The sequence below is a fragment of the Schistocerca gregaria genome, unplaced genomic scaffold, assembly GCF_023897955.1.
Source record: "Schistocerca gregaria isolate iqSchGreg1 unplaced genomic scaffold, iqSchGreg1.2 ptg001041l, whole genome shotgun sequence".
In the NCBI taxonomy this organism is placed as follows: Eukaryota; Metazoa; Arthropoda; class Insecta; order Orthoptera; family Acrididae; genus Schistocerca; species Schistocerca gregaria.
Genome location: NW_026062388.1, coordinates 1 through 20245, shown reverse-complemented (window position 1 = coordinate 20245; position 20245 = coordinate 1). Strand labels below are relative to the sequence as shown.

At 53.2% G+C, this 20245-nt stretch overlaps 15 non-coding genes across 15 annotated transcripts; all 15 read left to right on the top strand.

Annotated features, from left to right (window-relative positions):
- Window positions 1–773: 773 nt before the first annotated feature.
- LOC126327368 (5S ribosomal RNA) lies at window positions 774–892 on the top strand. Its single transcript, XR_007561192.1, has one exon. It is a non-coding gene; the product is annotated as a 5S ribosomal RNA (ribosomal RNA).
- A 1188-nt stretch (window positions 893–2080) lies between these two features.
- LOC126327367 (5S ribosomal RNA) lies at window positions 2081–2199 on the top strand. The gene has a single exon (XR_007561191.1). It is a non-coding gene; the product is annotated as a 5S ribosomal RNA (ribosomal RNA).
- Window positions 2200–3395: 1196 nt separating this feature from the next.
- On the top strand, window positions 3396–3514 carry LOC126327366 (5S ribosomal RNA). Its single transcript, XR_007561190.1, has one exon. It is a non-coding gene; the product is annotated as a 5S ribosomal RNA (ribosomal RNA).
- Window positions 3515–4706: 1192 nt separating this feature from the next.
- Window positions 4707–4825, top strand: LOC126327369 (5S ribosomal RNA). Its single transcript, XR_007561193.1, has one exon. It is a non-coding gene; the product is annotated as a 5S ribosomal RNA (ribosomal RNA).
- Window positions 4826–6017: 1192 nt separating this feature from the next.
- On the top strand, window positions 6018–6136 carry LOC126327358 (5S ribosomal RNA). Its single transcript, XR_007561182.1, has one exon. It is a non-coding gene; the product is annotated as a 5S ribosomal RNA (ribosomal RNA).
- A 1192-nt stretch (window positions 6137–7328) lies between these two features.
- Window positions 7329–7447, top strand: LOC126327365 (5S ribosomal RNA). The gene has a single exon (XR_007561189.1). It is a non-coding gene; the product is annotated as a 5S ribosomal RNA (ribosomal RNA).
- Window positions 7448–8639: 1192 nt separating this feature from the next.
- On the top strand, window positions 8640–8758 carry LOC126327364 (5S ribosomal RNA). The gene has a single exon (XR_007561188.1). It is a non-coding gene; the product is annotated as a 5S ribosomal RNA (ribosomal RNA).
- Window positions 8759–9950: 1192 nt separating this feature from the next.
- LOC126327346 (5S ribosomal RNA) lies at window positions 9951–10069 on the top strand. Its single transcript, XR_007561171.1, has one exon. It is a non-coding gene; the product is annotated as a 5S ribosomal RNA (ribosomal RNA).
- Window positions 10070–11261: 1192 nt separating this feature from the next.
- On the top strand, window positions 11262–11380 carry LOC126327363 (5S ribosomal RNA). Its single transcript, XR_007561187.1, has one exon. It is a non-coding gene; the product is annotated as a 5S ribosomal RNA (ribosomal RNA).
- Window positions 11381–12568: 1188 nt separating this feature from the next.
- On the top strand, window positions 12569–12687 carry LOC126327362 (5S ribosomal RNA). Its single transcript, XR_007561186.1, has one exon. It is a non-coding gene; the product is annotated as a 5S ribosomal RNA (ribosomal RNA).
- A 1205-nt stretch (window positions 12688–13892) lies between these two features.
- On the top strand, window positions 13893–14011 carry LOC126327361 (5S ribosomal RNA). Its single transcript, XR_007561185.1, has one exon. It is a non-coding gene; the product is annotated as a 5S ribosomal RNA (ribosomal RNA).
- A 1197-nt stretch (window positions 14012–15208) lies between these two features.
- On the top strand, window positions 15209–15327 carry LOC126327360 (5S ribosomal RNA). Its single transcript, XR_007561184.1, has one exon. It is a non-coding gene; the product is annotated as a 5S ribosomal RNA (ribosomal RNA).
- A 1198-nt stretch (window positions 15328–16525) lies between these two features.
- LOC126327385 (5S ribosomal RNA) lies at window positions 16526–16645 on the top strand. Its single transcript, XR_007561208.1, has one exon. It is a non-coding gene; the product is annotated as a 5S ribosomal RNA (ribosomal RNA).
- A 1197-nt stretch (window positions 16646–17842) lies between these two features.
- LOC126327359 (5S ribosomal RNA) lies at window positions 17843–17961 on the top strand. Its single transcript, XR_007561183.1, has one exon. It is a non-coding gene; the product is annotated as a 5S ribosomal RNA (ribosomal RNA).
- A 1195-nt stretch (window positions 17962–19156) lies between these two features.
- Window positions 19157–19275, top strand: LOC126327333 (5S ribosomal RNA). Its single transcript, XR_007561160.1, has one exon. It is a non-coding gene; the product is annotated as a 5S ribosomal RNA (ribosomal RNA).
- Window positions 19276–20245: the final 970 nt, after the last annotated feature.

The window sequence follows — 20245 nt, the reverse complement described above, 5'->3', positions numbered from 1 at the left end:
TGCCAGCCCTCTCTTCCAAAGTGTCTCTAGAAATACCAAGAGTATGAAGCGACAGGAACGTTCTGAAAAACGCCAGTTCTTATAGTTTTGTAGCAGTGTTCAACTGCAAATTTGTGAACAAAAATTTATCTTTCGCCGATGGAAGAGATGGATGCTTTGTCGAATCGCCTGTCTTGTGTCCGTGTTTTCGCACCTTTCCACGGCCCGGCACGGCACGGCCGCTGCTCTAGTAGCACCGAACGGCCGCACACGGCGCCTCGGACACGCCGGCGCCAGTCTCGCAGATGTTTCTCGTGCTTGTGCTGTCATATGGACCACGACCCGAGCGGCAGCGAGCGGCAGTCGGGACAAGTCGGGACAAGTCGGGACGGAAGGGGGAGGGGACAGGCGAGAATGCACCGCGCTAATTACGCAAATATCTGGAATCGCGGCGTGTGTCGGGCAGGTGAGAAAGCTTCCGTCGGTCCAGCAGGACACTGCCACACCCCGCGCAGTCCTCCCGCCGCCCGGCCGCGCGCAAGCCCTGCGCCGGATAACAAGAACAAGGTGCGTCTGCCGCGAGTGTCGGAGGCCGCACGCACCAAACGAATGACAGGCGGTGCAACGAGCAGCTGTGTTGTGCGTCCGACCCACGTGGCGGCGCGCCGCACTGCGCGTCGCTCTCGAGGTGGAAGGACGTGCTTTGCGTCAAATGTGCCACCGAAAAACGGCGATTGCGTGTGTTGGGAGGAGAGGCGAAGCCTTCTTCTGCTGTGCGGCTACAGTATAAGGACGCCAACGGCCATAACATGTTGAATACACCGGTTCTCGTCCGATCACCGAAGTTAAGCAACATCGGGCCCGGTTAGTACTTGGATGGGTGACCGCCTGGGAACACCGGGTGCTGTTGGCTCCCTCTCATTTTTTCCTTTTTACGTCGCTACACCGGTCAGCCCTCTTTTCATACTAACTCTCAGGTGTGACAAAGATGCTTCCTCAAGCATTTTAAACGACTGTATTAAACGTAACATATGAAACTACAGTAATAAATTAAGTTTGAGCAAGAATGCGCGAAGGAAGAGTGCTAGAACACCTTGAAAGTAACGAAACACTGCGAATCGACAGATGTGCTCTTCAAGTGCGTCAGAGCCTACTGTTTTGTAGGAGCGTTTAATTCCAAAAACTAACTAAATAAATAAATAAACAAAAAACTAAAAAATCAACTGTTCTCGCCCGATCACCGACGATAAGCAACAACGTTAGTATTCGGGTCCATGACCGCCTGGGAACTCTGGCTGTCTTCATTTTTTGCTTCTTTTCGCTACCCCTGCCAGCCCTCTCTTCCAAAGTGTCTCTAGAAATACCAAGAGTATGAAGCGACAGGAACGTTCTGAAAAACGCCAGTTCTTATAGTTTTGTAGCAGTGTTCAACTGCAAATTTGTGAACAAAAATTTATCTTTCGCCGATGGAAGAGATGGATGCTTTGTCGAATCGCCTGTCTTGTGTCCGTGTTTTCGCACCTTTCCACGGCCCGGCACGGCACGGCCGCTGCTCTAGTAGCACCGAACGGCCGCACACGGCGCCTCGGACACGCCGGCGCCAGTCTCGCAGATGTTTCTCGTGCTTGTGCTGTCATATGGACCACGACCCGAGCGGCAGCGAGCGGCAGTCGGGACAAGTCGGGACAAGTCGGGACGGAAGGGGGAGGGGACAGGCGAGAATGCACCGCGCTAATTACGCAAATATCTGGAATCGCGGCGTGTGTCGGGCAGGTGAGAAAGCTTCCGTCGGTCCAGCAGGACACTGCCACACCCCGCGCAGTCCTCCCGCCGCCCGGCCGCGCGCAAGCCCTGCGCCGGATAACAAGAACAAGGTGCGTCTGCCGCGAGTGTCGGAGGCCGCACGCACCAAACGAATGACAGGCGGTGCAACGAGCAGCTGTGTTGTGCGTCCGACCCACGTGGCGGCGCGCCGCACTGCGCGTCGCTCTCGAGGTGGAAGGACGTGCTTTGCGTCAAATGTGCCACCGAAAAACGGCGATTGCGTGTGTTGGGAGGAGAGGCGAAGCCTTCTTCTGCTGTGCGGCTACAGTATAAGGACGCCAACGGCCATAACATGTTGAATACACCGGTTCTCGTCCGATCACCGAAGTTAAGCAACATCGGGCCCGGTTAGTACTTGGATGGGTGACCGCCTGGGAACACCGGGTGCTGTTGGCTCCCTCTCATTTTTTCCTTTTTACGTCGCTACACCGGTCAGCCCTCTTTTCATACTAACTCTCAGGTGTGACAAAGATGCTTCCTCAAGCATTTTAAACGACTGTATTAAACGTAACATATGAAACTACAGTAATAAATTAAGTTTGAGCAAGAATGCGCGAAGGAAGAGTGCTAGAACACCTTGAAAGTAACGAAACACTGCGAATCGACAGATGTGCTCTTCAAGTGCGTCAGAGCCTACTGTTTTGTAGGAGCGTTTAATTCCAAAAACTAACTAAATAAATAAATAAACAAACAAACAAAAAACTAAAAAATCAACTGTTCTCGCCCGATCACCGACGATAAGCAACAACGTTAGTATTCGGGTCCATGACCGCCTGGGAACTCTGGCTGTCTTCATTTTTTGCTTCTTTTCGCTACCCCTGCCAGCCCTCTCTTCCAAAGTGTCTCTAGAAATACCAAGAGTATGAAGCGACAGGAACGTTCTGAAAAACGCCAGTTCTTATAGTTTTGTAGCAGTGTTCAACTGCAAATTTGTGAACAAAAATTTATCTTTCGCCGATGGAAGAGATGGATGCTTTGTCGAATCGCCTGTCTTGTGTCCGTGTTTTCGCACCTTTCCACGGCCCGGCACGGCACGGCCGCTGCTCTAGTAGCACCGAACGGCCGCACACGGCGCCTCGGACACGCCGGCGCCAGTCTCGCAGATGTTTCTCGTGCTTGTGCTGTCATATGGACCACGACCCGAGCGGCAGCGAGCGGCAGTCGGGACAAGTCGGGACAAGTCGGGACGGAAGGGGGAGGGGACAGGCGAGAATGCACCGCGCTAATTACGCAAATATCTGGAATCGCGGCGTGTGTCGGGCAGGTGAGAAAGCTTCCGTCGGTCCAGCAGGACACTGCCACACCCCGCGCAGTCCTCCCGCCGCCCGGCCGCGCGCAAGCCCTGCGCCGGATAACAAGAACAAGGTGCGTCTGCCGCGAGTGTCGGAGGCCGCACGCACCAAACGAATGACAGGCGGTGCAACGAGCAGCTGTGTTGTGCGTCCGACCCACGTGGCGGCGCGCCGCACTGCGCGTCGCTCTCGAGGTGGAAGGACGTGCTTTGCGTCAAATGTGCCACCGAAAAACGGCGATTGCGTGTGTTGGGAGGAGAGGCGAAGCCTTCTTCTGCTGTGCGGCTACAGTATAAGGACGCCAACGGCCATAACATGTTGAATACACCGGTTCTCGTCCGATCACCGAAGTTAAGCAACATCGGGCCCGGTTAGTACTTGGATGGGTGACCGCCTGGGAACACCGGGTGCTGTTGGCTCCCTCTCATTTTTTCCTTTTTACGTCGCTACACCGGTCAGCCCTCTTTTCATACTAACTCTCAGGTGTGACAAAGATGCTTCCTCAAGCATTTTAAACGACTGTATTAAACGTAACATATGAAACTACAGTAATAAATTAAGTTTGAGCAAGAATGCGCGAAGGAAGAGTGCTAGAACACCTTGAAAGTAACGAAACACTGCGAATCGACAGATGTGCTCTTCAAGTGCGTCAGAGCCTACTGTTTTGTAGGAGCGTTTAATTCCAAAAACTAACTAAATAAATAAATAAACAAACAAAAAACTAAAAAATCAACTGTTCTCGCCCGATCACCGACGATAAGCAACAACGTTAGTATTCGGGTCCATGACCGCCTGGGAACTCTGGCTGTCTTCATTTTTTGCTTCTTTTCGCTACCCCTGCCAGCCCTCTCTTCCAAAGTGTCTCTAGAAATACCAAGAGTATGAAGCGACAGGAACGTTCTGAAAAACGCCAGTTCTTATAGTTTTGTAGCAGTGTTCAACTGCAAATTTGTGAACAAAAATTTATCTTTCGCCGATGGAAGAGATGGATGCTTTGTCGAATCGCCTGTCTTGTGTCCGTGTTTTCGCACCTTTCCACGGCCCGGCACGGCACGGCCGCTGCTCTAGTAGCACCGAACGGCCGCACACGGCGCCTCGGACACGCCGGCGCCAGTCTCGCAGATGTTTCTCGTGCTTGTGCTGTCATATGGACCACGACCCGAGCGGCAGCGAGCGGCAGTCGAGCAAAGTCGGGACAAGTCGGGACGGAAGGGGGAGGGGACAGGCGAGAATGCACCGCGCTAATTACGCAAATATCTGGAATCGCGGCGTGTGTCGGGCAGGTGAGAAAGCTTCCGTCGGTCCAGCAGGACACTGCCACACCCCGCGCAGTCCTCCCGCCGCCCGGCCGCGCGCAAGCCCTGCGCCGGATAACAAGAACAAGGTGCGTCTGCCGCGAGTGTCGGAGGCCGCACGCACCAAACGAATGACAGGCGGTGCAACGAGCAGCTGTGTTGTGCGTCCGACCCACGTGGCGGCGCGCCGCACTGCGCGTCGCTCTCGAGGTGGAAGGACGTGCTTTGCGTCAAATGTGCCACCGAAAAACGGCGATTGCGTGTGTTGGGAGGAGAGGCGAAGCCTTCTTCTGCTGTGCGGCTACAGTATAAGGACGCCAACGGCCATACCATGTTGAATACACCGGTTCTCGTCCGATCACCGAAGTTAAGCAACATCGGGCCCGGTTAGTACTTGGATGGGTGACCGCCTGGGAACACCGGGTGCTGTTGGCTCCCTCTCATTTTTTCCTTTTTACGTCGCTACACCGGTCAGCCCTCTTTTCATACTAACTCTCAGGTGTGACAAAGATGCTTCCTCAAGCATTTTAAACGACTGTATTAAACGTAACATATGAAACTACAGTAATAAATTAAGTTTGAGCAAGAATGCGCGAAGGAAGAGTGCTAGAACACCTTGAAAGTAACGAAACACTGCGAATCGACAGATGTGCTCTTCAAGTGCGTCAGAGCCTACTGTTTTGTAGGAGCGTTTAATTCCAAAAACTAACTAAATAAATAAATAAACAAACAAAAAACTAAAAAATCAACTGTTCTCGCCCGATCACCGACGATAAGCAACAACGTTAGTATTCGGGTCCATGACCGCCTGGGAACTCTGGCTGTCTTCATTTTTTGCTTCTTTTCGCTACCCCTGCCAGCCCTCTCTTCCAAAGTGTCTCTAGAAATACCAAGAGTATGAAGCGACAGGAACGTTCTGAAAAACGCCAGTTCTTATAGTTTTGTAGCAGTGTTCAACTGCAAATTTGTGAACAAAAATTTATCTTTCGCCGATGGAAGAGATGGATGCTTTGTCGAATCGCCTGTCTTGTGTCCGTGTTTTCGCACCTTTCCACGGCCCGGCACGGCACGGCCGCTGCTCTAGTAGCACCGAACGGCCGCACACGGCGCCTCGGACACGCCGGCGCCAGTCTCGCAGATGTTTCTCGTGCTTGTGCTGTCATATGGACCACGACCCGAGCGGCAGCGAGCGGCAGTCGAGCAAAGTCGGGACAAGTCGGGACGGAAGGGGGAGGGGACAGGCGAGAATGCACCGCGCTAATTACGCAAATATCTGGAATCGCGGCGTGTGTCGGGCAGGTGAGAAAGCTTCCGTCGGTCCAGCAGGACACTGCCACACCCCGCGCAGTCCTCCCGCCGCCCGGCCGCGCGCAAGCCCTGCGCCGGATAACAAGAACAAGGTGCGTCTGCCGCGAGTGTCGGAGGCCGCACGCACCAAACGAATGACAGGCGGTGCAACGAGCAGCTGTGTTGTGCGTCCGACCCACGTGGCGGCGCGCCGCACTGCGCGTCGCTCTCGAGGTGGAAGGACGTGCTTTGCGTCAAATGTGCCACCGAAAAACGGCGATTGCGTGTGTTGGGAGGAGAGGCGAAGCCTTCTTCTGCTGTGCGGCTACAGTATAAGGACGCCAACGGCCATACCATGTTGAATACACCGGTTCTCGTCCGATCACCGAAGTTAAGCAACATCGGGCCCGGTTAGTACTTGGATGGGTGACCGCCTGGGAACACCGGGTGCTGTTGGCTCCCTCTCATTTTTTCCTTTTTACGTCGCTACACCGGTCAGCCCTCTTTTCATACTAACTCTCAGGTGTGACAAAGATGCTTCCTCAAGCATTTTAAACGACTGTATTAAACGTAACATATGAAACTACAGTAATAAATTAAGTTTGAGCAAGAATGCGCGAAGGAAGAGTGCTAGAACACCTTGAAAGTAACGAAACACTGCGAATCGACAGATGTGCTCTTCAAGTGCGTCAGAGCCTACTGTTTTGTAGGAGCGTTTAATTCCAAAAACTAACTAAATAAATAAATAAACAAACAAAAAACTAAAAAATCAACTGTTCTCGCCCGATCACCGACGATAAGCAACAACGTTAGTATTCGGGTCCATGACCGCCTGGGAACTCTGGCTGTCTTCATTTTTTGCTTCTTTTCGCTACCCCTGCCAGCCCTCTCTTCCAAAGTGTCTCTAGAAATACCAAGAGTATGAAGCGACAGGAACGTTCTGAAAAACGCCAGTTCTTATAGTTTTGTAGCAGTGTTCAACTGCAAATTTGTGAACAAAAATTTATCTTTCGCCGATGGAAGAGATGGATGCTTTGTCGAATCGCCTGTCTTGTGTCCGTGTTTTCGCACCTTTCCACGGCCCGGCACGGCACGGCCGCTGCTCTAGTAGCACCGAACGGCCGCACACGGCGCCTCGGACACGCCGGCGCCAGTCTCGCAGATGTTTCTCGTGCTTGTGCTGTCATATGGACCACGACCCGAGCGGCAGCGAGCGGCAGTCGGGACAAGTCGGGACAAGTCGGGACGGAAGGGGGAGGGGACAGGCGAGAATGCACCGCGCTAATTACGCAAATATCTGGAATCGCGGCGTGTGTCGGGCAGGTGAGAAAGCTTCCGTCGGTCCAGCAGGACACTGCCACACCCCGCGCAGTCCTCCCGCCGCCCGGCCGCGCGCAAGCCCTGCGCCGGATAACAAGAACAAGGTGCGTCTGCCGCGAGTGTCGGAGGCCGCACGCACCAAACGAATGACAGGCGGTGCAACGAGCAGCTGTGTTGTGCGTCCGACCCACGTGGCGGCGCGCCGCACTGCGCGTCGCTCTCGAGGTGGAAGGACGTGCTTTGCGTCAAATGTGCCACCGAAAAACGGCGATTGCGTGTGTTGGGAGGAGAGGCGAAGCCTTCTTCTGCTGTGCGGCTACAGTATAAGGACGCCAACGGCCATAACATGTTGAATACACCGGTTCTCGTCCGATCACCGAAGTTAAGCAACATCGGGCCCGGTTAGTACTTGGATGGGTGACCGCCTGGGAACACCGGGTGCTGTTGGCTCCCTCTCATTTTTTCCTTTTTACGTCGCTACACCGGTCAGCCCTCTTTTCATACTAACTCTCAGGTGTGACAAAGATGCTTCCTCAAGCATTTTAAACGACTGTATTAAACGTAACATATGAAACTACAGTAATAAATTAAGTTTGAGCAAGAATGCGCGAAGGAAGAGTGCTAGAACACCTTGAAAGTAACGAAACACTGCGAATCGACAGATGTGCTCTTCAAGTGCGTCAGAGCCTACTGTTTTGTAGGAGCGTTTAATTCCAAAAACTAACTAAATAAATAAATAAACAAACAAAAAACTAAAAAATCAACTGTTCTCGCCCGATCACCGACGATAAGCAACAACGTTAGTATTCGGGTCCATGACCGCCTGGGAACTCTGGCTGTCTTCATTTTTTGCTTCTTTTCGCTACCCCTGCCAGCCCTCTCTTCCAAAGTGTCTCTAGAAATACCAAGAGTATGAAGCGACAGGAACGTTCTGAAAAACGCCAGTTCTTATAGTTTTGTAGCAGTGTTCAACTGCAAATTTGTGAACAAAAATTTATCTTTCGCCGATGGAAGAGATGGATGCTTTGTCGAATCGCCTGTCTTGTGTCCGTGTTTTCGCACCTTTCCACGGCCCGGCACGGCACGGCCGCTGCTCTAGTAGCACCGAACGGCCGCACACGGCGCCTCGGACACGCCGGCGCCAGTCTCGCAGATGTTTCTCGTGCTTGTGCTGTCATATGGACCACGACCCGAGCGGCAGCGAGCGGCAGTCGGGACAAGTCGGGACAAGTCGGGACGGAAGGGGGAGGGGACAGGCGAGAATGCACCGCGCTAATTACGCAAATATCTGGAATCGCGGCGTGTGTCGGGCAGGTGAGAAAGCTTCCGTCGGTCCAGCAGGACACTGCCACACCCCGCGCAGTCCTCCCGCCGCCCGGCCGCGCGCAAGCCCTGCGCCGGATAACAAGAACAAGGTGCGTCTGCCGCGAGTGTCGGAGGCCGCACGCACCAAACGAATGACAGGCGGTGCAACGAGCAGCTGTGTTGTGCGTCCGACCCACGTGGCGGCGCGCCGCACTGCGCGTCGCTCTCGAGGTGGAAGGACGTGCTTTGCGTCAAATGTGCCACCGAAAAACGGCGATTGCGTGTGTTGGGAGGAGAGGCGAAGCCTTCTTCTGCTGTGCGGCTACAGTATAAGGACGCCAACGGCCATAACATGTTGAATACACCGGTTCTCGTCCGATCACCGAAGTTAAGCAACATCGGGCCCGGTTAGTACTTGGATGGGTGACCGCCTGGGAACACCGGGTGCTGTTGGCTCCCTCTCATTTTTTCCTTTTTACGTCGCTACACCGGTCAGCCCTCTTTTCATACTAACTCTCAGGTGTGACAAAGATGCTTCCTCAAGCATTTTAAACGACTGTATTAAACGTAACATATGAAACTACAGTAATAAATTAAGTTTGAGCAAGAATGCGCGAAGGAAGAGTGCTAGAACACCTTGAAAGTAACGAAACACTGCGAATCGACAGATGTGCTCTTCAAGTGCGTCAGAGCCTACTGTTTTGTAGGAGCGTTTAATTCCAAAAACTAACTAAATAAATAAATAAACAAACAAAAAACTAAAAAATCAACTGTTCTCGCCCGATCACCGACGATAAGCAACAACGTTAGTATTCGGGTCCATGACCGCCTGGGAACTCTGGCTGTCTTCATTTTTTGCTTCTTTTCGCTACCCCTGCCAGCCCTCTCTTCCAAAGTGTCTCTAGAAATACCAAGAGTATGAAGCGACAGGAACGTTCTGAAAAACGCCAGTTCTTATAGTTTTGTAGCAGTGTTCAACTGCAAATTTGTGAACAAAAATTTATCTTTCGCCGATGGAAGAGATGGATGCTTTGTCGAATCGCCTGTCTTGTGTCCGTGTTTTCGCACCTTTCCACGGCCCGGCACGGCACGGCCGCTGCTCTAGTAGCACCGAACGGCCGCACACGGCGCCTCGGACACGCCGGCGCCAGTCTCGCAGATGTTTCTCGTGCTTGTGCTGTCATATGGACCACGACCCGAGCGGCAGCGAGCGGCAGTCGAGCAAAGTCGGGACAAGTCGGGACGGAAGGGGGAGGGGACAGGCGAGAATGCACCGCGCTAATTACGCAAATATCTGGAATCGCGGCGTGTGTCGGGCAGGTGAGAAAGCTTCCGTCGGTCCAGCAGGACACTGCCACACCCCGCGCAGTCCTCCCGCCGCCCGGCCGCGCGCAAGCCCTGCGCCGGATAACAAGAACAAGGTGCGTCTGCCGCGAGTGTCGGAGGCCGCACGCACCAAACGAATGACAGGCGGTGCAACGAGCAGCTGTGTTGTGCGTCCGACCCACGTGGCGGCGCGCCGCACTGCGCGTCGCTCTCGAGGTGGAAGGACGTGCTTTGCGTCAAATGTGCCACCGAAAAACGGCGATTGCGTGTGTTGGGAGGAGAGGCGAAGCCTTCTTCTGCTGTGCGGCTACAGTATAAGGACGCCAACGGCCATACCATGTTGAATACACCGGTTCTCGTCCGATCACCGAAGTTAAGCAACATCGGGCCCGGTTAGTACTTGGATGGGTGACCGCCTGGGAACACCGGGTGCTGTTGGCTCCCTCTCATTTTTTCCTTTTTACGTCGCTACACCGGTCAGCCCTCTTTTCATACTAACTCTCAGGTGTGACAAAGATGCTTCCTCAAGCATTTTAAACGACTGTATTAAACGTAACATATGAAACTACAGTAATAAATTAAGTTTGAGCAAGAATGCGCGAAGGAAGAGTGCTAGAACACCTTGAAAGTAACGAAACACTGCGAATCGACAGATGTGCTCTTCAAGTGCGTCAGAGCCTACTGTTTTGTAGGAGCGTTTAATTCCAAAAACTAACTAAATAAATAAATAAACAAACAAAAAACTAAAAAATCAACTGTTCTCGCCCGATCACCGACGATAAGCAACAACGTTAGTATTCGGGTCCATGACCGCCTGGGAACTCTGGCTGTCTTCATTTTTTGCTTCTTTTCGCTACCCCTGCCAGCCCTCTCTTCCAAAGTGTCTCTAGAAATACCAAGAGTATGAAGCGACAGGAACGTTCTGAAAAACGCCAGTTCTTATAGTTTTGTAGCAGTGTTCAACTGCAAATTTGTGAACAAAAATTTATCTTTCGCCGATGGAAGAGATGGATGCTTTGTCGAATCGCCTGTCTTGTGTCCGTGTTTTCGCACCTTTCCACGGCCCGGCACGGCACGGCCGCTGCTCTAGTAGCACCGAACGGCCGCACACGGCGCCTCGGACACGCCGGCGCCAGTCTCGCAGATGTTTCTCGTGCTTGTGCTGTCATATGGACCACGACCCGAGCGGCAGCGAGCGGCAGTCGGGACAAGTCGGGACAAGTCGGGACGGAAGGGGGAGGGGACAGGCGAGAATGCACCGCGCTAATTACGCAAATATCTGGAATCGCGGCGTGTGTCGGGCAGGTGAGAAAGCTTCCGTCGGTCCAGCAGGACACTGCCACACCCCGCGCAGTCCTCCCGCCGCCCGGCCGCGCGCAAGCCCTGCGCCGGATAACAAGAACAAGGTGCGTCTGCCGCGAGTGTCGGAGGCCGCACGCACCAAACGAATGACAGGCGGTGCAACGAGCAGCTGTGTTGTGCGTCCGACCCACGTGGCGGCGCGCCGCACTGCGCGTCGCTCTCGAGGTGGAAGGACGTGCTTTGCGTCAAATGTGCCACCGAAAAACGGCGATTGCGTGTGTTGGGAGGAGAGGCGAAGCCTTCTTCTGCTGTGCGGCTACAGTATAAGGACGCCAACGGCCATAACATGTTGAATACACCGGTTCTCGTCCGATCACCGAAGTTAAGCAACATCGGGCCCGGTTAGTACTTGGATGGGTGACCGCCTGGGAACACCGGGTGCTGTTGGCTCCCTCTCATTTTTTCCTTTTTACGTCGCTACACCGGTCAGCCCTCTTTTCATACTAACTCTCAGGTGTGACAAAGATGCTTCCTCAAGCATTTTAAACGACTGTATTAAACGTAACATATGAAACTACAGTAATAAATTAAGTTTGAGCAAGAATGCGCGAAGGAAGAGTGCTAGAACACCTTGAAAGTAACGAAACACTGCGAATCGACAGATGTGCTCTTCAAGTGCGTCAGAGCCTACTGTTTTGTAGGAGCGTTTAATTCCAAAAACTAACTAAATAAATAAATAAACAAAAAACTAAAAAATCAACTGTTCTCGCCCGATCACCGACGATAAGCAACAACGTTAGTATTCGGGTCCATGACCGCCTGGGAACTCTGGCTGTCTTCATTTTTTGCTTCTTTTCGCTACCCCTGCCAGCCCTCTCTTCCAAAGTGTCTCTAGAAATACCAAGAGTATGAAGCGACAGGAACGTTCTGAAAAACGCCAGTTCTTATAGTTTTGTAGCAGTGTTCAACTGCAAATTTGTGAACAAAAATTTATCTTTCGCCGATGGAAGAGATGGATGCTTTGTCGAATCGCCTGTCTTGTGTCCGTGTTTTCGCACCTTTCCACGGCCCGGCACGGCACGGCCGCTGCTCTAGTAGCACCGAACGGCCGCACACGGCGCCTCGGACACGCCGGCGCCAGTCTCGCAGATGTTTCTCGTGCTTGTGCTGTCATATGGACCACGACCCGAGCGGCAGCGAGCGGCAGTCGGGACAAGTCGGGACAAGTCGGGACGGAAGGGGGAGGGGACAGGCGAGAATGCACCGCGCTAATTACGCAAATATCTGGAATCGCGGCGTGTGTCGGGCAGGTGAGAAAGCTTCCGTCGGTCCAGCAGGACACTGCCACACCCCGCGCAGTCCTCCCGCCGCCCGGCCGCGCGCAAGCCCTGCGCCGGATAACAAGAACAAGGTGCGTCTGCCGCGAGTGTCGGAGGCCGCACGCACCAAACGAATGACAGGCGGTGCAACGAGCAGCTGTGTTGTGCGTCCGACCCACGTGGCGGCGCGCCGCACTGCGCGTCGCTCTCGAGGTGGAAGGACGTGCTTTGCGTCAAATGTGCCACCGAAAAACGGCGATTGCGTGTGTTGGGAGGAGAGGCGAAGCCTTCTTCTGCTGTGCGGCTACAGTATAAGGACGCCAACGGCCATAACATGTTGAATACACCGGTTCTCGTCCGATCACCGAAGTTAAGCAACATCGGGCCCGGTTAGTACTTGGATGGGTGACCGCCTGGGAACACCGGGTGCTGTTGGCTCCCTCTCATTTTTTCCTTTTTACGTCGCTACACCGGTCAGCCCTCTTTTCATACTAACTCTCAGGTGTGACAAAGATGCTTCCTCAAGCATTTTAAACGACTGTATTAAACGTAACATATGAAACTACAGTAATAAATTAAGTTTGAGCAAGAATGCGCGAAGGAAGAGTGCTAGAACACCTTGAAAGTAACGAAACACTGCGAATCGACAGATGTGCTCTTCAAGTGCGTCAGAGCCTACTGTTTTGTAGGAGCGTTTAATTCCAAAAACTAACTAAATAAATAAATAAACAAACAAAAAACTAAAAAATCAACTGTTCTCGCCCGATCACCGACGATAAGCAACAACGTTAGTATTCGGGTCCATGACCGCCTGGGAACTCTGGCTGTCTTCATTTTTTGCTTCTTTTCGCTACCCCTGCCAGCCCTCTCTTCCAAAGTGTCTCTAGAAATACCAAGAGTATGAAGCGACAGGAACGTTCTGAAAAACGCCAGTTCTTATAGTTTTGTAGCAGTGTTCAACTGCAAATTTGTGAACAAAAATTTATCTTTCGCCGATGGAAGAGATGGATGCTTTGTCGAATCGCCTGTCTTGTGTCCGTGTTTTCGCACCTTTCCACGGCCCGGCACGGCACGGCCGCTGCTCTAGTAGCACCGAACGGCCGCACACGGCGCCTCGGACACGCCGGCGCCAGTCTCGCAGATGTTTCTCATCTGTCTCGCGTGTGTCTGTCATATGGACCACGACCCGAGCGGCAGCGAGCGGCAAGTCGGGACAAGTCGGGACAAGTCGGGACGGAAGGGGGAGGGGACAGGCGAGAATGCACCGCGCTAATTACGCAAATATCTGGAATCGCGGCGTGTGTCGGGCAGGTGAGAAAGCTTCCGTCGGTCCAGCAGGACACTGCCACACCCCGCGCAGTCCTCCCGCCGCCCGGCCGCGCGCAAGCCCTGCGCCGGGATAACAAGAACAAGGTGCGTCTGCCGCGAGTGTCGGAGGGCCGCACGCACCAAACGAATGACAGGCGGTGCAACGAGCAGCTGTGTTGTGCGTCCGACCCACGTGGCGGCGCGCCGCACTGCGCGTCGCTCTCGAGGTGGAAGGGACGTGCTTTGCGTCAAATGTGCCACCGAAAAAACGGCGATTGCGTGTGTTGGGAGGAGAGGCGAAGCCTTCTTCTGCTGTGCGGCTACAGTATAAGGACGCCAACGGCCATAACATGTTGAATACACCGGTTCTCGTCCGATCACCGAAGTTAAGCAACATCGGGCCCGGTTAGTACTTGGATGGGTGACCGCCTGGGAACACCGGGTGCTGTTGGCTCCCTCTCATTTTTTCCTTTTTACGTCGCTACACCGGTCAGCCCTCTTTTCATACTAACTCTCAGGTGTGACAAAGATGCTTCCTCAAGCATTTTAAACGACTGTATTAAACGTAACATATGAAACTACAGTAATAAATTAAGTTTGAGCAAGAATGCGCGAAGGAAGAGTGCTAGAACACCTTGAAAGTAACGAAACACTGCGAATCGACAGATGTGCTCTTCAAGTGCGTCAGAGCCTACTGTTTTGTAGGAGCGTTTAATTCCAAAAACTAACTAAATAAATAAATAAACAAACAAAAAACTAAAAAATCAACTGTTCTCGCCCGATCACCGACGATAAGCAACAACGTTAGTATTCGGGTCCATGACCGCCTGGGAACTCTGGCTGTCTTCATTTTTTGCTTCTTTTCGCTACCCCTGCCCAGCCCTCTCTTCCAAAGTGTCTCTAGAAATACCAAGAGTATGAAGCGACAGGAACGTTCTGAAAAACGCCAGTTCTTATAGTTTTGTAGCAGTGTTCAACTGCAAATTTGTGAACAAAAATTTATCTTTCGCCGATGGAAGAGATGGATGCTTTGTCGAATCGCCTGTCTTGTGTCCGTGTTTTCGCACCTTTCCACGGCCCGGCACGGCACGGCCGCTGCTCTAGTAGCACCCGAACGGCCGCACACGGCGCCTCGGACACGCCGGCGCCAGTCTCGCAGATGTTTCTCGTGCTTGTGCTGTCATATGGACCACGACCCGAGCGGCAGCGAGCGGCAGTCGAGCAAAGTCGGGACAAGTCGGGACGGAAGGGGGAGGGGACAGGCGAGAATGCACCGCGCTAATTACGCAAATATCTGGAATCGCGGCGTGTGTCGGGCAGGTGAGAAAGCTTCCGTCGGTCCAGCAGGACACTGCCACACCCCGCGCAGTCCTCCCGCCGCCCGGCCGCGCGCAAGCCCTGCGCCGGATAACAAGAACAAGGTGCGTCTGCCGCGAGTGTCGGAGGCCGCACGCACCAAACGAATGACAGGCGGTGCAACGAGCAGCTTGTGTTGTGCGTCCGACCCACGTGGCGGCGCGCCGCACTGCGCGTCGCTCTCGAGGTGGAAGGACGTGCTTTGCGTCAAATGTGCCACCGAAAAAAACGGCGATTGCGTGTGTTGGGAGGAGAGGCGAAGCCTTCTTCTGCTGTGCGGCTACAGTATAAGGACGCCAACGGCCATAACATGTTGAATACACCGGTTCTCGTCCGATCACCGAAGTTAAGCAACATCGGGCCCGGTTAGTACTTGGATGGGTGACCGCCTGGGAACACCGGGTGCTGTTGGCTCCCTCTCATTTTTTCCTTTTTACGTCGCTACACCGGTCAGCCCTCTTTTCATACTAACTCTCAGGTGTGACAAAGATGCTTCCTCAAGCATTTTAAACGACTGTATTAAACGTAACATATGAAACTACAGTAATAAATTAAGTTTGAGCAAGAATGCGCGAAGGAAGAGTGCTAGAACACCTTGAAAGTAACGAAACACTGCGAATCGACAGATGTTGCTCTTCAAGTGCGTCAGAGCCTACTGTTTTGTAGGAGCGTTTAATTCCAAAAAACTAACTAAATAAATAAATAAACAAACAAAAAACTAAAAAATCAACTGTTCTCGCCCGATCACCGACGATAAGCAACAACGTTAGTATTCGGGTCCATGACCGCCTGGGAACTCTGGCTGTCTTCATTTTTTGCTTCTTTTCGCTACCCCTGCCAGCCCTCTCTTCCAAAGTGTCTCTAGAAATACCAAGAGTATGAAGCGACAGGAACGTTCTGAAAAACGCCAGTTCTTATAGTTTTGTAGCAGTGTTCAACTGCAAATTTGTGAACAAAAATTTATCTTTCGCCGATGGAAGAGATGGATGCTTTGTCGAATCGCCTGTCTTGTGTCCGTGTTTTCGCACCTTTCCACGGCCCCGGCACGGCACGGCCGCTGCTCTAGTAGCACCGAACGGCCGCACACGGCGCCTCGGACACGCCGGCGCCAGTCTCGCAGATGTTTCTCGTGCTTGTGCTGTCATATGGACCACGACCCGAGCGGCAGCGAGCGGCAGTCGAGCAAAGTCGGGACAAGTCGGGACGGAAGGGGGAGGGGACAGGCGAGAATGCACCGCGCTAATTACGCAAATATCTGGAATCGCGGCGTGTGTCGGGCAGGTGAGAAAGCTTCCGTCGGTCCAGCAGGACACTGCCACACCCCGCGCAGTCCTCCCGCCGCCCGGGCCGCGCGCAAGCCCTGCGCCGGATAACAAGAACAAGGGTGCGTCTGCCGCGAGTGTCGGAGGCCGCACGCACCAAACGAATGACAGGCGGTGCAACGAGCAGCTGTGTTGTGCGTCCGACCCACGTGGCGGCGCGCCGCACTGCGCGTCGCTCTCGAGGTGGAAGGACGTGCTTTGCGTCAAATGTGCCACCGAAAAACGGCGATTGCGTGTGTTTGGGAGGAGAGGCGAAGCCTTCTTCTGCTGTGCGGCTACAGTATAAGGACGCCAACGGCCATAACATGTTGAATACACCGGTTCTCGTCCGATCACCGAAGTTAAGCAACATCGGGCCCGGTTAGTACTTGGGATGGGTGACCGCCTGGGAACACCGGGTGCTGTTGGCTCCCTCTCATTTTTTCCTTTTTTACGTCGCTACACCGGTCAGCCTCTTTTCATACTAACTCTCAGGTGTGACAAAGGATGCTTCCTCAAGCATTTTAAACGACTGTATTAAACGTAACATATGAAACTACAGTAATAAATTAAGTTTGAGCAAGAATGCGCGAAGGAAGAGTGCTAGAACACCTTGAAAGTAACGAAACACTGCGAATCGACAGATGTGCTCTTCAAGTGCGTCAGAGCCTACTGTTTTGTAGGAGCGTTTAATTCCAAAAACTAACTAAATAAATAAATAAACAAACAAAAAACTAAAAAATCAACTGTTCTCGCCCGATCACCGACGATAAGCAACAACGTTAGTATTCGGGTCCATGACCGCCTGGGAACTCTGGCTGTCTTCATTTTTTGCTTCTTTTCGCTACCCCTGCCAGCCCTCTCTTCCAAAGTGTCTCTAGAAATACCAAGAGTATGAAGCGACAGGAACGTTCTGAAAAACGCCAGTTCTTATAGTTTTGTAGCAGTGTTCAACTGCAAATTTGTGAACAAAAATTTATCTTTCGCCGATGGAAGAGATGGATGCTTTGTCGAATCGCCTGTCTTGTGTCCGTGTTTTCGCACCTTTCCACGGCCCGGCACGGCACGGCCGCTGCTCTAGTAGCACCGAACGGCCGCACACGGCGCCTCGGACACGCCGGCGCCAGTCCTCGCAGATGTTTCTCGTGCTTGTGCTGTCATATGGACCACGACCCGAGCGGCAGCGAGCGGCAGTCGAGCAAAGTCGGGACAAGTCGGGACGGAAGGGGGAGGGGACAGGCGAGAATGCACCGCGCTAATTACGCAAATATCTGGAATCGCGGCGTGTGTCGGGCAGGTGAGAAAGCTTCCGTCGGTCCAGCAGGACACTGCCACACCCCGCGCAGTCCTCCCGCCGCCCGGCCGCGCGCAAGCCCTGCGCCGGATAACAAGAACAAGGTGCGTCCTGCCGCGAGTGTCGGAGGCCGCACGCACCAAACGAATGACAGGCGGTGCAACGAGCAGCTGTGTTGTGCGTCCGACCCACGTGGCGGCGCGCCGCACTGCGCGTCGCTCTCGAGGTGGAAGGACGTGCTTTGCGTCAAATGTGCCACCGAAAAAACGGCGATTGCGTGTGTTGGGAGGAGAGGCGAAGCCTTCTTCTGCTGTGCGGCTACAGTATAAGGACGCTCAACGGCCATACCATGTTGAATACACCGGTTCTCGTCCGATCACCGAAGTTAAGCAACATCGGGCCCGGTTAGTACTTGGATGGGTGACCGCCTGGGAACACCGGGTGCTGTTGGCTCCCTCTCATTTTTTCCTTTTTACGTCGCTACACCGGTCAGCCCTCTTTTCATACTAACTCTCAGGTGTGACAAAGATGCTTCCTCAAGCATTTTAAACGACTGTATTAAACGTAACATATGAAACTACAGTAATAAATTAAGTTTGAGCAAGAATGCGCGAAGGAAGAGTGCTAGAACACCTTGAAAGTAACGAAACACTGCGAATCGACAGATGTGCTCTTCAAGTGCGTCAGAGCCTACTGTTTTGTAGGAGCGTTTAATTCCAAAAACTACTAAATAAATAAATAAACAAACAAAAAACTAAAAAATCAACTGTTCTCGCCCGATCACCGACGATAAGCAACAACGTTAGTATTCGGGTCCATGACCGCCTGGGAACTCTGGCTGTCTTCATTTTTTGCATTCTTTTCGCTACCCCTGCCAGCCCTCTCTTCCAAAGTGTCTCTAGAAATACCAAGAGTATGAAGCGACAGGAACGTTCTGAAAAACGCCAGTTCTTATAGTTTTTGTAGCAGTGTTCAACTGCAAATTTGTGAACAAAAATTTATCTTTCGCCGATGGAAGAGATGGATGCTTTGTCGAATCGCCTGTCTTGTGTCCGTGTTTTCGCACCTTTCCACGGCCCGGCACGGCACGGCCGCTGCTCTAGTAGCACCGAACGGCCGCACACGGCGCCTCGGACACGCCGGCGCCAGTCTCGCAGATGTTTCTCGTGCTTGTGCTGTCATATGGACCACGACCCGAGCGGCAGCGAGCGGCAGTCGAGCAAAGTCGGGACAAGTCGGGACGGAAGGGGGAGGGGACAGGCGAGAATGCACCGCGCTAATTACGCAAATATCTGGAATCGCGGCGTGTGTCGGGCAGGTGAGAAAGCTTCCGTCGGTCCAGCAGGACACTGCCACACCCCGCGCAGTCCTCCCGCCGCCCGGCCGCGCGCAAGCCCTGCGCCGGATAACAAGAACAAGGTGCGTCTGCCGCGAGTGTCGGAGGCCGCACGCACCAAACGAATGACAGGCGGGTGCAACGAGCAGCTGTGTTGTGCGTCCGACCCACGTGGCGGCGCGCCGCACTGCGCGTCGCTCTCGAGGTGGAAGGACGTGCTTTGCGTCAAATGTGCCACCGAAAAAACGGCGATTGCGTGTGTTGGGAGGAGAGGCGAAGCCTTCTTCTGCTGTGCGGCTACAGTATAAGGACGCCAACGGCCATACCATGTTGAATACACCGGTTCTCGTCCGATCACCGAAGTTAAGCAACATCGGGCCCGGTTAGTACTTGGATGGGTGACCGCCTGGGAACACCGGGTGCTGTTGGCTCCCTCTCATTTTTTCCTTTTTACGTCGCTACACCGGTCAGCCCTCTTTTCATACTAACTCTCAGGTGTGACAAAGATGCTTCCTCAAGCATTTTAAACGACTGTATTAAACGTAACATATGAAACTACAGTAATAAATTAAGTTTGAGCAAGAATGCGCGAAGGAAGAGTGCTAGAACACCTTGAAAGTAACGAAACACTGCGAATCGACAGATGTGCTCTTCAAGTGCGTCAGAGCCCTACTGTTTTGTAGGAGCGTTTAATTCCAAAAACTAACTAAATAAATAAATAAACAAACAAAAAACTAAAAAATCAACTGTTCTCGCCCGATCACCGACGATAAGCAACAACGTTAGTATTCGGGTCCATGACCGCCTGGGAACTCTGGCTGTCTTCATTTTTTGCTTCTTTTCGCTACCCCTGCCAGCCCTCTCTTCCAAAGTGTCTCTAGAAATACCAAGAGTATGAAGCGACAGGAACGTTCTGAAAAACGCCAGTTCTTATAGTTTTGTAGCAGTGTTCAACTGCAAATTTGTGAACAAAAATTTATCTTTCGCCGATGGAAGAGATGGATGCTTTGTCGAATCGCCTGTCTTGTGTCCGTGTTTTCGCACCTTTTCCACGGCCCCGGCACGGCACGGCCGCTGCTCTAGTAGCACCGAACGGCCGCACACGGCCGCCCTCGGACACGCCGGCGCCAGTCTCGCAGATGTTTCTCGTGCTTGTGCTGTCATATGGACCACGACCCGAGCGGGCAGCGAGCGGCAGTCGGGACAAGTCGGGACAAGTCGGGACGGAAGGGGGAGGGGACAGGCGAGAATGCACCGCGCTAATTACGCAAATATCTGGAATCGCGGCGTGTGTCGGGCAGGTGAGAAAGCTTCCGTCGGTCCAGCAGGACACTGCCACACCCCGCGCAGTCCTCCCGCCGCCCGGCCGCGCGCAAGCCCTGCGATCTGTCTCGCGTGTGT